The sequence below is a fragment of the Scyliorhinus torazame genome, chromosome 5 (assembly GCF_047496885.1).
Source record: "Scyliorhinus torazame isolate Kashiwa2021f chromosome 5, sScyTor2.1, whole genome shotgun sequence".
Taxonomy (NCBI): Eukaryota; Metazoa; Chordata; class Chondrichthyes; order Carcharhiniformes; family Scyliorhinidae; genus Scyliorhinus; species Scyliorhinus torazame.
The window spans coordinates 184,989,268-185,001,546 of NC_092711.1; the positions used below are offsets into that span (position 1 = coordinate 184,989,268).

Genomic DNA, 12,279 nt, shown 5'->3' on the forward strand with positions numbered 1-12,279 from the left:
TTCATTTTGGTTTCAAATATATTGCCATCTTGTTGAAGCTACTGCAAATCTTGTTCCACTTGAAGTTTCCTGAAAAGCAAAACACAAATGGTCCAAATGGGCAAGGGGCAAAATGGGTTAATCAATCTGAACATATATGACAATTCAAACTTCAATTTTTTTATTCCGAATTCGTGAAAAAATATGAATACATCTTCAGCTGTTACTGACTTCCGGTGGCGGCTATGAGGGAGTAAGTCGCATACTTGGTGGCACCCGCTCTGGCCGGGCTTTTAGAACCTTTTTCCCTGACTTTTTCGTGGCTTTGAGTCTTGATTTGGAAAGTGCGGACATTTAAGTACTGGATCCACACAGTGGTGCATGGAACGGAGAACCCAAGGAACCGTAAAGGAAGAAATAGAAATATAAGCAAGCGCTGGGTAGAAGTGGCTGCTGAAGTTAACATGGCCGAGGTTCGGACCCCTGCTGCGATGGCCCAGCCATCGATGGAGGAGCTGATGCAGGTCATCCAAGAGGGTTTCGACAGACAGAAACGAGATTGTCTCGACCCCAAAAAGGAGTCGATCAAACGGATGGAACGCAGGCTGGATGCAGAGGATCGGACGATCCAGAAGTTGGAGAAAGTGCTGGCGGACCAGGAGGAGCAACAAACGGTGGTCAAGCTGGAGGTGGGGATGCTGAAAGATCAGCAGAAAAGGCTGTTGGAAAAGGTGGAAGAGCTGGAGAACAGCGTGCGCTGGCAGAATTTGAGAATTGTCGGTCTCCCTGAAGGGGCTGAAGGGGCCGATGCGGGCGCTTTTGTGGTAAATATGTTCCAGAAGCTTCTGGGCAGGGAGCTTTTCCCCCAACGGTTGGAGGTGGACAGGGCGTACAGGGCCAAGGCGAGGAAGCCACGGCCGGGGGACCCCCCAAGGGTGATGGTGGTGCGGTTCCACAGATTTCTGGATAAAGAGTGGGCCAAACATACCAGGAGCTGCAAGTGGGACAATAGTATATTGCATGTCTATCAGGACCTGAGTGTGGAGGTGGCCAGAAGGAGGGCAGGCTTCAAGCAAGTGAAGGAGATCCTGTTCAAGAGGAAAGTGAAATTCGGGCTCCTCTACCAGGCGCACCTCTGGGTCACTCATGACGACCAGCACGACTATTTCGAGGCACCCGAAGAGGTGATGGACTTTGCCAAGAAGAAGGTCTGGTGCAAAACTGAGAACTTTTTGGACTGAAGCGGCAGTATCTTTCTCTTTTCTTGAACGATGTATATATGATTTGATTGTTGCCTTTTTTCTGTCTTTGAACTTTGGGTGAAAATGGGGGAGTAAAAGATATTCGGTTTTTGTTGGGTTTTTCGGTGTTTTGATGGGGATGGTTGGTGGGGCTTTCAATGTTGTATTTCGTATTACTTTAATTTGTGCTGTGTTTTGTGGGGGTCTCTGTCAGTCTTGGGCTGTCTCCTATGGTAATTAGGAGATTGTTCGGTCTCGGTTTGATGAGGGAAGTGGTTTCGATGGGCGGTGGGAGGGGAGTAGGGAATAGGTGGGAGACTTTGTGGTGCCGGAGGCGATGGTCACCAGGCTAGCTGGGTGAGCTAGTCCACGGAAGCACAGTGGGGGGCGTATATTGGTTCAATACAGGGCAGGGGTTGGTCTATCGGGTGATGTTGCTGGGGGGGGGGGTGTTACTCTGCTGATGAGGGAGGGACTTAGGTTCGGGGACGGAGAGGAGGTCGGGGGTGGGCGCGGCTCATTGCTGGGGGGCGGCCCCAGTAAGGGGAATGGTTGATCGGTGGGGGGGGGGGGGGGGTGGTGCCCCCCAACCAGGCTGATCACCTGGAAGGTCAGAGGGCTGAATGGGCTTGTCAAGATGGCCCAAGAGTTCGCGCACCTGAGGGTTCTGAAAGCGGACGTGGTGATGTTGCAAGAGAGACACCTGAAAGCAGCGGATCAAGTTAAGCTGAGTTGGGTTGGGTCAGTCAGGTCTTTCATTCGGGGCTGGATACTAAGACGAGGGGGGTGGCGATTTTAATTAATAAGCGGGTGCAATTCCAGGCGGGCAGTATAATTTCGGATGGGGGGGGCCGTTATGTCATGGTGAGCAGTAAGCTGGAGGGGAGGAAGGTGGTATTGGTTAACGTTGATGCGCCAAACTGGAACGATGTTGAATTCATTAAGGGGATACTGGGGAAGATACCGGATCTGGACTCGCAGAAGCTGGTGATGGGAGGCAATTTTAATATGGTTATCGACCCCGGCGTGGACGTGCTCGAAAACGGGGAGGGTGCCAGCGATGGCAAAGGAGCTGATAGGGTTCATGGAGCAGATGGGAGGTTTAGGCAGCCGACGGTTAGGGAGTTTTCTTTCTACTCGCATGTACATAAAGTGTATTCCCGGATTGATTTTTTCATTTTGAGTAGGGATCTGCTGGCAGGGATGGTGGACACGGGGTACTTAGCCATCACTATTTCGGACCATGCCCCACATTGGGTGGAACTGCAGGCCAGTGAGGAGAGCTTCCAGCGCCCAAAGTGGCGATTGGACGTGGGGCTGTTGGCAGATGAGGTGGTGTGCGAGAGAGTAAGGAAGTGTATGCTGGACTACCTGCAGGTCAATGACACGGGGGAAGTCTCAGCAGCGGTGCTCTGGGAGGCACTGAAGGCAGTGGTGAGAGGGGAGTTGATTTCAATCCGAGCTCATAGAGCCAGGACGGATAGGGCAGACAGACCGACTGATCAAGGATATCCTACGGATAGATAGGAGGTATGCGGTGACCCCAGGGGTGGAACTGTTAAGGGAGCATCGGAGGCTGAGTTTGTGGTACTGTCCACGGGCAAGGCAGTGGAGCAGTTTAGAAAGGCGAGGGGGACTCTGTACGAATATGGGGAGAAGGCCAGCAGAATGCTGGCACAGCAGTTGAGGAAGAGGGAGGCAGCCAGGGGAGTTGATAAGGTGGTCGACGGGGATGGGAACCTGGTAGGGGATTCGGCTGGGCTAAACAGGGATTTTTATAGTGGTCTTTATCGCTCGGAGCCCCCCACGGGGCCCGAGGAGAGGAAACGCTTTCTGGACGGGCTGACTTTCCCAAGGGTGGGCAGGGGGCTGGTGGGTGAGTTGGGGGCTCCGATTAGGGCCGAAGAAATATCTGAGGACTTGAAGGCAATGCAGTCGGGAAAAGTTCCAGGGCCGGATGGGTTCCCGGTGAAATTTTACAAGAAATTTTCAGGGATATTAGGGCCGTTGCTGGTCAAGATTTTTAACGAGGCAAGGGGGAGAGGGGTGCTGCCCCCGACGATGTCACAGGCCACCATTCCGTTAATATTGAAGAGGGACAAGAACCAGGAGCTATGTGGGTCTTACAGGCCGATCTCGCACCTTAATGTGGACGCTACGTTGTTGGCCCAAGCGTTGGCCTCCCGGATTGAAGATTGTGTGCCAGAGGTGATTATGGAGGACCAAACCGGATTTGTCAAGGGTAGGCAGTTGGTGGCCAATATTAGAAGGTTGTTTAATGTGATTATGAATGCCCCAGAGAGAAGGGAAGTTGAGGTAGTTGTGGCCATGGATGCAGAGAAGGTGATTGACCGGGTAGAGTGGGACTATATATGGGAGGTGCTGGGACGTTTTGGGCTTGGTAGGGGCTTTATCGACTGAATCAGGCTGTTGTACCAGGCCCTGGAAGCTAGTGTAAGGACGAACAAGACGACCTCAAGACTATTTTAGGCTGTACCGGGAGACAAGGCAGGCATGGCCCCTCTCCCCACTGCTGTTTTCGCTAGTCATCGAGCCGCTGGCAATTGCTCCGAGAGCTTCAAGGGGCTGGAAAGGGCTCGTTCGGGGGAGGGGATGGGGATGGAGAAGTGTGGAGAATAGGGTATCGCTGTATGCGGATCACTTGTATGATGAAGAGTGAGATGTTTGTAGTCCAGGCAAGAGGTCAGGAGGGTCAGCTGAGCTGCCGTTCAGGTTAGTGAGGGAGAACCTTAGCTATCTGGGGATACAAGTGGCGCGCGACTGGGGCCGGTTACACAAGTTGAACTTGTCCCGGCTGGTGGAGCAGATGAGGGGCGAGTTTCGGAGATGGGATGCGCTCCCGCTGTCACTGGCGGGGAGGGTGCAGACGGTTAAGGTGACAATATTGCCGAGATTTCTATTTGTGTTCCAATGCCTCCCGATTTTAAGAGGATCAACAAAATAATTTTGGGCTTTGTCTGGGCGGGTAAGTCCCCACGGGTGAAAAAGGTGATGCTCGAGAGGAATCGGGGGGAGGGGGGGCTTGCCCTGCCAAATTTTAGTAATTATTGCTGGGCAGAAAATTTTGCGATAAGTGGGTGGTGGGGACGGGGGCGGCTTGGGAGCGGATGGAGGCGGCCTCATGCAGGGGCACCAGCTTGGGCGCGCTGATAACGGCACCATTGCCGTTCCCAATGGCGAGATATTCCACCAGTCCCGTGGTGGTGGCGGCCCTGAGGATCTGTGGTCAGTGGAGGAGATTCGTTGGTGCAGTGAATGCATCAGTTTGGTCCCCAATATGTGACAACCATCGGTTCACTCCGGGGAGCTTAGATGGGGGATTTCGGGTATGGCAAAGGGCAGGGATTGAGTAAATGGGGGACCTGTTTCTGGAATGGAGCTTTCCTAGCTTCAGGGTGCTGAAGGAGAAGTTTGGACTGACAGCAGGGAATGATTTCAGATATCTGCAGGTGCGGGACTTTTTGCGCAGGCAGGTACCATCCCACTCCTGCCACTAAGAGGGATTCAAGATAGGGTAGTGTCTAGGGGATGGGTGGAGGAGGGGTGCATCTCGGACAGCTGCAAAGAATTAATGGGGGTAGAGGAGACGCATCCAGAGGAGCTGAAGCGTAAGTGGGAGGAGGAACTGGGTGGTGAGATGGAAGGCGGCCTATGGGCAGAGGCGCTGAGCAGGATCAACCCGACCGCTACATGCGCAAGGCTCAGCTTGATCCAATTTAAGGTGGTGCACCAGGCGCACATGACAGCGGCCCGGATGAGTAGATCTTTTTGGGTGGAAGACAAGTGTGTCAGGTGTGCGGGTGGACCAGCGAACCATGTCCACATGTTCTGGGCATGCCCAAAGCTTAGGGGATATTGGCAGGGGTTTGCGGATGTCATGTCCAGGGTATTAAAGACAAGGGTGGAAATGAGTCCAGGGGTAGCGATCTTTGGGGTGTTGGAAGATCCGGGTGTTCAGGAGAGAGAGGCAGGTGTTCTGGCCTTTTCCTCCTTGGTAGCCCGGCGATGGATATTACTGGCTTGGAGGGAGTCTAGGCCTCTGAAGTCAGAGGCCTGGTTAACCGACATGGCGAGCTTTCTCGGCCCGGAAAAGATCAAGTTCGCCTCGAGAGGGTAGGTGTCAGGGTTCGCCCGGAGGTGGCAACCATTCATTGACTTCTTTGCGGAGAATTAATTGTCAGCCGGGGGCGAGGGGTGTTAGTGTAGTACAGAGTAGGGGGTTAAATAGGCGGGCCTAGGAGGGACGGATGTCGGCCGTTGCTTTTTTGATTACTGTTCTTTGTACTCTATTGTTTTTTGTACTGTGGCTGTTTGTTATGCCAAAGATACCTCATTAAAAATTGTTTGTTAAAAAAAAGCAGACAATAGTTACTTCTCTCTTGGTTTGAAAAGGGGTGGAGTGAAAGATCCCAACTGGACATTATGTCACCACCCTTATTTTGTTTGAAACTAACAATAAATACGATCAGAGACACATTTTATTTCACAATTTCTCCTGGAGACATTTTTTCAGTCTCAGAACTTTTCTTTTTCATTGTGTTAGTTGTGTCAGGAACAAATCCTTGAACCTGACAAGATGTTTTAATCCAACATCTATCCAACACAGGATGGGGCATAGCCATTTCAAACATCCCATATTCCAATTAAACCTTTCAAATTAAAATTAAATCATTCTTGTATGCGTGAATCTATACCAGATTAAAATTCCCACATGTTCATCAAATATGTCCTGGAATCATGCTTCTGGCCAATAACCATGAATCCAGACTGATTATTTTTGAAACAAATGTTTGGTAATTCCACTTTCCTTTGTTAGCTGCATGACCTAAATCACATAAGCTATGATCTCAAAGTCACAATATCAAACAGAACACATTAAAGCTTGAAACAGACAATATACAAAGATTCAAACACAAGCAGCGAAATATATCATGTACTTCAAAACAACATTAACCAAAATTAATTGAATAAGTGTCCTTGTAGTTTTTGTTCAAACTTCCAAGATGCCTGTAATTAAAACTCAAAACAAGGTTAATTTCAGACAAAGTTAATTCCCCAGAAAGATAAACCTTAACAACCATCGCCCAAAACAATAACACAAATCCATATAAAACAAACACACAGATTCTGACAACTCATAAATTTCAAACAGTTAATCCTCAGCTTTCTCTCACGGCTGCAGATTGTTAAAGAGACAATGCACTGTAAATTCACAATCTCTTGATTGCAATAATAAACAAGATCCTCCATTATAAAATTTAATTTATTTATTTTATGTATTCATCTTTTATCCATTTAAGCCAATTTTCAACAACTAATTTCATAGATATCACCAATTCCTTCAAATCTCAAGCACATTCTCATCCAAGCACATTCCAGTTACAAAACCTTTGTTCTCTAATTGGGGATGGGTGAGGGAGTGATGAAAGTGGTGTACCATACTCTGTTTCCATTTCCTATGCGAGTGGATACACATGCCCTGCAGCTGCATAATGACCAATATCATTTTTGTTTCTTTTATTTGTTAATGACATTTGGAAGGTATAAAAGTTATTACAAATCATTTTGTTTGCAGATGACACCACGTGTTTTTGAACTGGGTGGGATCTTCAACAGCTTTTAGTATCAAATTGATTAAAGATATACTTTGCCAAAAATAAGCTTACTCAAAATCAATGACAATCTAAGTTTAGTTTATTTCGTAAATGCCAAGGTTAATATAATGAACAATGATAAAATATTAAAAGAGTACTTTTTGCTTTATTAATGCATGGGATGTGGGTGTCGATGGCTGATCCAGCATTTATTATCCATAAACTCCGGAATTACATGTAGGCCAGACCAGGTATGGATGGCAGATTTCCTTCCCTGAAGAACATCGGTGAACCACATGAGTTTTTATGACAATCATTCCGATGCATCATTATAATTTCAATTCAAAAATTTTCTCTAATTCAAATTTCTGGATCACAAGCCAAGCCACAAAACCACAATGTAATTGCCTCCCCAATTTTTGCTAAGAATCATAGAAACCCCACAGTGCACGAGGAGGCCATTCAGCCCATTGCGTCTGCACCAACCCTCCAAAAGGGCACTCTACTTCGGCCCACTCCATTGTCATATCCCCATAACCCCGCTTATTGAACATGGTCAATCCACCTAACTTGCACATCTTTCAACAGTAAGGGGCAGTATAGCATGGGCCAATCCACCTAACCTGCACATGTTTGAACTCAAAGAGGCAATTTAGAATGGCCTCATCAAATCCAAATCATTATCAGTGACTAATTTAGAGATATTGGGTCCTGGACTAAGTCACTTTAATGTTCGAACAAAGAATAAAGTGGTAGAGTTGCAAACGACAAAACTATGTATATCTGATGCAGAATACAACAAGACACTGACACAGAAAGTTACAATACAAGTTGCACTTAAAGTTATACAGAGTGAGTATAAAATATAAGTCTGTTTAAAATGTCTAAACCAGTCTCCTTATACATTCTGGTAACGTACTGTTGAGTAATAAAGTTCTAATAAAATCACACTATAACAGCTATTCATATACTGTAACAAAGTTTAATTCTATTACAAAGCATTGCTGGCTTTGAAAGCAAACCAAGGCAGGCCAGCAGCATGGTTCAATTCCCGTAACAGCCTCCCCGAACAGGCGCCGGAATGTGGCGACTAGGGGCTTTTCACAGTTACTTCATTTGAAGCCTACTTGTGACAATAAGCTTGTTTCATTTCATTTCATTTCATTTCAATTGCTTCTTCTTAATAACTTGAGTGAAACGAATGAAAGGAACATGTGTTGTTATACTTCCCTCTCTTGCACCTCTCAATTCCTGCTAGCCTCCCTCTATGCTTAAACTCATCTTAACTTAACTGTATTCTGTCTAAATTCCCAAGATGCAATATGCTGTCAAATGAAACTAAGAATACTCACATGATGCTAAAGCTAAAATAGACTGCAATTTTCATCAGATTCATACAATAGGATGTTAATTGATTCTTACAAAAACGAAAAACATTCACGTGATATCAATTTACCAACACCCATATAAAATATATTAAAACAAAGTAATCAAAGAGGATTGAAATTCTGAGTAAAACTAAATTTAGATTGGATCGGCAGTCATTGTACATTTTGTATTTTTGACTTATTTTTCCACATTGAAATTATTGTTCAGCGGTTTGTGGAAAAACATATTAAACCTAGTAGTAATCCAATCTATACGTCACAGAAAAAAGTCAGAAGAATAGTAAGTGGAGTAAACTTTCAACAACTTAGGAACAAATGATTTATAAAAATGACAGGTGTTGAAGTTTAGGGAGTCAGTTGAACAGAAAACTGCAATGATTTTGTATGAAGCAAAAAATAATTCATTGCCTGAAAATTTGTAAAACAAAATTGACTTTAAAGGTTGATGATTGTGAATTGAGTGGGATAAAACAACTTTAAAAAATGTTATGTCTGTCTGACTTTAAAGTCTGTATTTCAGTTTGTGGGGTGAACCTTTGTAATGCTTTGGATGAAATATGAAAAGATGTGCAGATACTTACAGCATTAAAAAAAAATACAAGCACCAAAAGGTTAGGTTATATTAAGTTAGTGTTATAGAAGTATTATTAGGATAATCAAGCACAAAAAAATGAGAAAGGTATGTGACTGTGAACTAGAAAATGAAGTACTTGAGCTTATTTATAGTCATAATAATCATTATTTGTGAAAAGGAATAGAGATTAATAAGATTGTACTTGGTCACAGTCTTTTAATCAGGCATGTGCTGTATATCATTTGGTATTTATTTTATTTTATTTTATTTATGCACTGTGTATGTGGTATTTTATTATTTTTTTATGTTCAAAATAATCAGTTTAGTGTGACTGCTGTTAGGAGGTCCATTAGCTACTCCCACAGGAGGCCTCATATGATTCCTTATCTCTACCCAAATTGATTCCACATCCTGATCTTTCAGGTTAAGCTGGTCATTCAGTATTGAACGCAAGTCCCTTCCAAGTTAATGGTCTCAAAGCTAAAGCTAAGCATATAAAACAATTTACACCCATTCTAACACACCATGGGTATAGAGAAGTGAGTGTGGGACTGATTGGATTACTCAATAGAGAGCTAGAATAATATCAATGGGCGGCATGGTAGCACAGTGGTTAGCACTTCACAGCTCCGGGGCCCCAGGTTCAATTCCCGGCTTAGGCCATTGTTTGTGCGGAGTCTGTAAGTTCTCCCCATGCCTGCGTGGGTTTCCTCCGGGTGCTCTGGTTTCCGCCCACAGTCCAAAGATGGGCAGGTTAGATGGTTTGGCCATCCTAAATTGCCCTTAGTGTCCAAAAAGGATAGGTGGGGTTACTGGTTTGCGGGGCTAGGGTAGAGGCATCGGTTTAAGTTTAGCTGGGGTGCTCTTTCTGAGGGCCGGTGCAGATTTGATGAAAAAGCACTCCACTCCCCTGCCCTATCCCTGTAACCCCAACACATCACTGGACACAAATGGGCACTTTTAGCATGGTCAATCCACGTATCCGGCACATCTTTGGACTGTGGGAGTAAACCGGAGCACCCGGGGAAAATCCATGCAGACATGGTGAGAACGTGCAGACTCCACAGACAGTCACCCAAGTCTGGAATCAAACCCGGGTCCCTGGCGCTGTGAGGTGAGTGATGAAAGTGTGGAACTCGCTCCGACACCCAGTGCTTGAAGTGCATTGTATGAATACATTAAAGGGGAAGCGGGACGAGGGAGAAAAGAATAGAAGGATATGCTGATGGTCGAAGAGGAGTGGGTGAAACATAAATACTGACATATATTAATTGAGCCGACTAGCCTGGCCCTGAGCTGTAGACCCAATGCAAAAGATACAAATGTATTTATTTTAGATCGATTGGTAGTGACAGGAAAAGCACTATTTACTATCCATGATAAAATAAAAGTCCTTTATCAGGTTTTGTGGATCATTTCGGTGAAAATCTGCTGGTCCAGGCTTAAAGAGCATCAGACCAATGCAAGCAAAGTCATGAGGCCGGCCAGTCCAGCAGAAAGAAACCCTCCGACCCTCCCACTTCACCAAGTGTCAGAATGAACATGGTTCAGTCCTGGGTGTGATTAACAGCAGCAATAAAAGCAGAATACAACCCCTGTCATCACTCAACTTGCTGGTGTCTCAGCAGGTTGTGTAAATGAGCAAATCCCTTCCCACATGCGGGGCATATGAACGGTCTCTCCCCAGTGTGAATTCTCTGATGTCTCAGCAGTGTGGATGATCGAGAGAAATCCTTCCTACACTCAGAGCAGGTGTACGGCCTCTCCCCGGTGTGAACTTCCTGGTGTCTCCGCAGAGTACCTGAAGTACTGAATCCCTTGCCACACACGGAGCAGATGAACAGCCTCGCCCCAGTTTGAACTATCTGGTGTGCCATTAAGTTATCTGATTGACTGAACCCCTTCCCACACTACAAGCAGACAAACGGTCTCTTCCAGTGTGAATTTGCTTGTGTCTGTAGGTGGGATGGCTCAGTACATCCCTTCCCACACTCTGAGCAGGTGAACCACCTCTCCCCGGTGTGACTGCATTGATGAATTTCCAGCACAGAGGATGATATAAATCCCTTCCCACAGGTTCCACATTTTCACAGTTTCTCCAGGGAGCGGGTCGGCTACTATATCTCCAGATTGGGCAATGAGTTGAAGTCTTGTCCACATACACAACACATGTAAGGTTCCTCCCAGCTGCGACGTGATAAATTGTAACTGGGTAAAGCTCTTTCCACAGTCCCTGCGCTGGTACACTCTCACTTATGTGTCTGAGCGTCTCGTAGCCTTTCCGGTCACATTGATATTTAAACTTTTTTGAATAAGACAGAACTGACAAACATTACTCCTTCCTAGATTCAAACGTCAATGGTATTCAGGCCTTGACCAATCTGGTATCCTGTGAAAGGAGTTTAGAAATACTATGAGTATGGGATAGAAACTCAGAACAGACAATTCTACAGAACATTCTTTCCTCTCTTATTCCCCAATAGCAGCAAATCTGGGTCCCACACACCAGCCCACCATTCACACTTAGCTGTACATAATATACATCCTCCCAATTCTCCTGAAGGTACCGCTTGGCACGTAGCATAGTGGTTAGCACTGTTGCTTCATAGCACCCGGGTCCCGGGTTCGCTTCCCGCTTGGGTCATTATCTGTGCAGAGTCTGCACGTTCGCTCCGTGTCTGCGTGGGTTTCCTCCGGGTGCTCTGGTTTCCTCCCACAATTCCCAAAAGACGTGCTGGTCAGGTTCATTGGATATTCTGAATTATCTCTCTGTGTACCTAAACAGGTGCCGGAGTGTGGCAACTCGGGGATTTTCACAGTATCTTCATTGCAGTGTTAATGTAAGCCTACTAGTGACAATAATAAGATTATTATTATTCAGAGATCCATGCTCACTGCGTAAATGTACAAGATATTTATTGGACGAGAAAATAGATTTAATATACAGCACAGTATCACTCATTGCATGGGGTATGAGTGGAAAATCTTTATTTAGTTGGTGTGTGGTGTCATGACTTGGAACACACTTTGTATGTGGATGGTGGAAGCAGAGACGATCAACGATTTCAAATTGAAGTTGGATGGACAGTTGAAGGAAATATTAGGTAGATATTCGGAAGGAAGATGTGTTAGAAATTTTGAGAAGCCTGAGGATAGATAAGTCCCCTGGGCCTGATGGGATATATCCTGGGATTCTTTGGGAGGCGAGGGATGAGATTGCAGAGCCTTTGGCTTTGACCTTTATGTCCTCACTGTCTACAGGAATAGTGCCAGAAGACTGGAGAGAGGCGAATGTTGTCCCCTTGTTCAAGAAAGGGAATAGGTATAACCCTGAGAATTATAGGTCGGTTAATCTCACTTCGGTTATAGGTAAATTATTGGAAAGGGTCCTGAGGGATAGGATTTATGATCATTTGAAAAGATACAGCTTAATTCAGGATAGTCAGCACGGATTTGTGAGGGGTAAGTCTTGCCTCACAAGT

At 45.8% G+C, this 12,279-nt stretch overlaps 1 protein-coding gene across 14 annotated transcripts in view; it reads right to left on the bottom strand.

Annotated features, from left to right (window-relative positions):
* The window catches only part of LOC140420795 (uncharacterized), a 243,839-nt gene that overhangs the window by 51,415 nt on the left and 180,145 nt on the right, over positions 1–12,279 (bottom strand). For 9 of the 14 annotated variants that reach the window (XR_011946577.1, XR_011946581.1, XR_011946574.1 and 6 more), the window contains one exon: positions 6,491–11,186. The exons of 2 other annotated variants lie outside the window; for them this stretch is intronic. The gene's annotated coding sequence lies outside the window, so the exon portion shown is untranslated. Of the gene's footprint in view, positions 1–6,490; positions 11,187–12,279 lie in introns of those variants that run through there. 3 more of the 14 variants (XR_011946588.1, XR_011946583.1, XR_011946582.1) reach the window with 1 other exon arrangement.